A 4,485-nucleotide genomic window follows, 5' to 3' on the forward strand; every position below is an offset into this window, starting at 1 on the left:
TCACTGGTTGATGTGATAAGGGCTCTTTAATAGAATTCAATGAAATGTTTTGTAATGTACTCTTGTATAAAATTCAACGAAATGTTTTGTAGTGCATTTTGACTTATTTGGTAATTCAAAGCTAGAGGTACTTGTACATTATATCTTGTGAACTTCTGAGGATAAAATGTTTTGTAATGTACTCTTGAATAAAATTCAACGAAATGTTTTGTAGTGCATTTTGACTTATTTGGTATTTCAAAGCTAGAGGTACTTGTACATTATATCTTGTAAACTTCTGAAGATAAAATGTTTTGTAATGTACTCTTGAATAAAAATTTATTCAACGAAATGTTTTGTAGTGCATTTTGACTTATTTGGTAATTCAAAGCTAGAACTTGGACATTATGTCTTGTCAACTTGTAATGTTAAAGTTTGATGTTTAACACTTTTTGGCCCAATCATAATGTGAGCCTAATAGATTATATAACTTAATATAAAGTATTTATGTACATTTTTTATGGTTTATGAATTTTTTTGATAAATAGGTTAATATAAAATATTTATGTATATTTTTTTTGATGGTTTATGAATTTTTTTTTGATAGATGAGTAGGACGGTACTGGTATTGGTCAACACAACCATAGACATATCTCCTGTAGTGTTAAGTTTGAATATAAGAATTCTAATAATAGTGGAGGGTAGTTTATAAAGTGTGTTTGTTGCTTAATCACACAATGTAGATTGAGAATTCTGATAATAGAATAAGAATAGAATAAGGGTTGTTCATAAAGTGTGAACAAGGGACAATGTAGAGGAGATCATTTGACATTGTTCAGCTTTGCTTTGTTGAAACTGCTACAACCTACTATTTGTGATTCATGGTACACTCTCAATTCTTGCTCCAACTTACTATTTGTATTTCTAAGGTACAGAATTGGGTTGTGTAAATATTTTTAATCCATACTCACAATTTCCATATTATTGTTGCCAAACACAAAAATAAGCGACTATCTCCCTGAAAATATGCATAAGTGGTCCTTTCATGAGTAGGTGCAAAGGATAACTGACTATCTCCTTGAAGATAATGCAAGAGGCCATTTTCCCATGTCAACAACAAAAATATATGCTCAAATAGAACGTACTCTGGAATTTATTTTTCATGGAAACCATGCCTCAAATCTCCCAGGTATTAGAATTGCCGACGCATTTGATATAATAAATAATATTGCATCTGCTAGCATTTTGCATTTGTCCTGCTTAACAATGTTGATCTGATTCTGGAGATGGTAAAATTCTACCTGTCTTTCCCAAATGAAGATTATCTTTCAAACTAGATTGCTTAACAGAATCAAGAACAAATAGTAGATAGTAACATGTCCATTAAGAACAGGTAATAGCTCCATGCGCTCAAAATTACCCAGTCCTTTGAACTCCAAGCTCAAAACTATCCAGTGGTCTGAAGTTCAACAGGACATGCATCATGCGACCATAATCTCTTCCGACATACCAGTTACTAAATATAGGATAAAAGTATCTTGCTTCCCAGTGAAGGCCCACAGACGTCTATGGTCTCTTGTTTCTCTAAAAACATTCCGGTGGTGGCTTTCAAAACCGAGATGGTCCAAAAAGAAGAAGGGTATTCGAAGAAATCTAACGTTTCTGTGAGGAAGATGGCCTTTTCCAAATAGTGGACCATTACGTGCAATAAGAAGTTTATGAAAATCATGAGAATCTTCTGGAAAAGCCAGCATGATGCAACTATTCCGACGTCACAAATCAGCGAGTTTGGCTTTCACCAAGCTTCAATATTGGAGAGATTATCTAATGCACGCATGTGGTCCTTTGGATGAAGTTATATGCTCTTGGCCTGAAAAGGCTACAGGTTACATGGAAATTACAAGAAAATACGCTACAACAGTGAGAGCTCTAAGACTGTTGCCTGCCATTTCTTAAGCTCTACATTTCACTTTTGATTACCTGAATACATTTTTTGAAAAAGATAATGTCCGTTGCCAAAACTCATTAAAACTTGTAAGAAATAAGCTCTCCCTAACTCAGATCCAATGGTATTTGAAACCCATTCTTGAGAATAAGCAACCTAGTAAATGCAAATTTTGATATCAACAAGTAGTACAACAAATCCAAACTTCGAAATAACTGGTCACAAACTTGTCAAACCCCCCTCATTGCGATTGCTTGGTCTGTTGTCTCCGGATCGGTAACTCAGCTCTTCCTAACTCATATCCAATGGTATTTGAGACCCATTCTTGAGAATAAACAACCTAGTAAATGCAAATTTTGATATCAAAAAATAGTACAACAAATCCAAACTCCGAAATAACTGGTCAAAAACTTGTCAAACCCTCAGTGCGATTGCTTGCTGAGATTTATAAATCTATCAGTGCTCTGTGACGAAGGGTTTGAAGTTCAGATTTTTAGCAGAAAACAACCCATTGGATTTGTTGCTATTAGCTGTGCTATTCAACATGGTTTAACCTTTGAATTTGTTGATATTATCTGTGCTATTCAACATGGCCTAAGCTTGGAGTCTTCTGAAAAAAAAACCCACCAATTGAAATTAAATCAAGTACTAAGCAAATAGGGTATAAATTTTACAGATATCATTTTGGGCAGGGCAGGAAATTAAATCGAGTACTAAGCAAATAGGATGTAAATTTGACATATATCATTTTGGGCAGGGAGGGATAGAACAGAGATAAATAGCACTCACACAGGAAAAATAAAAATATCATTGAAGTTTTATTTCTTTAAAATAAATTTAAAATAGGCTATATTAATATAAGTTTTAATTAGGCCATATTTAAAACTTAATAAATTTAAAATAGGCTATATTAATATAAGTTTTAAATAGGCCATATTAAATAAGTTTTAAATAGGCTACATTGAGAAAATTTAAAATAAGTTTTAAATAAGCTATGTTGAGAAAATTTAAAATAAGCTACATCAGAGAAAAACACACTATGGGAAATCCCAATGGCGGTGAAAACATTATTAATGTTTATATGACCTAACAACATCTCAGGCTCTCTCCTACTGGCCTATGCTGGTGAGGACCTACTGGGCTATGCTAATGAGGACCAGAAGCCCAATCCTCACCAGAAAAGTCCAACAAGTTCCAATCATAGATGACAGGACCTTATTCAAAAACAAAGATTTTCAGTCTTTTTTAATAGATTTTTCAAAGTTGCAAACGGGTCGCACAAATCAGGGTCGGAACAAAGTTGAAACGAGTCATAAAGTTCAGGAATCACTAAAGCCTAATTCCATTAAGCCACGCCGAGCATTTATGTCTAATCGTGGAAGGCATTATTGTATGACATCTAAAACAAGCATTGAGATATTCACCATATTTCAATAGGAAGGCGCCCTTAGAAGACTGAGGCAAAGGAACCACCTAGGAACTCTAATCAAAGTAACAGCATTCTTAGAAAACCGAAAGGCCGCACCTGATGCTGTTATAAGGACTGTCATGATTTTCAAAGCTCCTCGTAATTTTCAAAGCTCCGCATGTATGATACTATTTCAGCTCTGTTAGACCAAATCCATGCAAATCCCTCAAAGCTCAGGAAAAATCATTTTCGTAAGAAGGGGAACATGTAACCCTATCTTCAAACCCTAATACAGCCTTATCGTATGGAATGTTCTCCAAGGTATTCTAAATATTAAAAATTTCAAATACACAAACCATAAATATGAATCCTCTTATCGACACACAATTATGGCCACAAACACCAGTCGATATAATGCGCAGTTGCATCTCAAAGGATACAGTATTACCGCAAATGCAAGCAAGTGAAAATCAATTAAATGCCTGTTTTGTTACAATGTCAGTAATAGAGGAAGAAAAAAAAGAAAAATCTATTGCAAGTAAATATTTATTTCAGAAACAGACGAATGTACCAAGAGAAGCCCTTGATTCGCTTACCATGTAAGGGAAATCAGAAAAACTGGGCTTTTCTTGACAAAAACAGATTGCTATAGCCCTGAAATCCATACCCTGTCTGCTAAGAAGCAGATGGGCTCAGAGCAGGGCACAGTAGAACTCTTTTATTTCTTCCGCTACCCTTCTGTTCACAGACGAAAGCCTCCCACTCTCCCGCCGTGCCACCAACACTGATTTATAAAATGGGGATTACGACTTCATCTTCCAATTTAGAAGATTAGGGTTATGACTTAGATCTTTTAATTTAGAGCATTAGGGTTACGTCTTCATCTTCCCAAAAAATAGTTGAGCGTCACCGGCTTGTCACTGAAAATTACATTGTAGGTTAAAAAATAATTAGGTGTTTTTAATTTCGAAATAGGATTTGGAAATTTTTATTTTTAGAAAAACCAGATTAGATTTATTTTATTCTTAAAGGTCAAAATTTTTTTCACTCTAAAATAAGTTTGCACATGAAGAGATTTGATCTTTCTAATTGTTTAATAAATATGGAGTTAAAAAAGATATTGGTTGATTTAATTATTAATTATTATGTTGTA

At 34.0% G+C, this 4,485-nt stretch overlaps 1 long non-coding RNA gene across 1 annotated transcript; it reads right to left on the bottom strand.

The window, feature by feature from the left end:
* Positions 1-1,817: 1,817 nt before the first annotated feature.
* On the bottom strand, positions 1,818-4,212 carry LOC149167930 (uncharacterized). The gene is made up of 2 exons (XR_016260980.1): positions 3,450-4,212; positions 1,818-2,264 (listed from the first exon to the last, which is right to left on the bottom strand). It is a non-coding gene; the product is annotated as an uncharacterized LOC149167930 (long non-coding RNA).
* Positions 4,213-4,485: the final 273 nt, after the last annotated feature.

This window comes from Pinus tabuliformis, chromosome 5_1 (assembly GCF_031772625.1).
Source record: "Pinus tabuliformis cultivar Carrire ecotype Pingquan chromosome 5_1, CPIR1, whole genome shotgun sequence".
NCBI lineage: Eukaryota > Viridiplantae > Streptophyta > Pinopsida > Pinales > Pinaceae > Pinus > Pinus tabuliformis.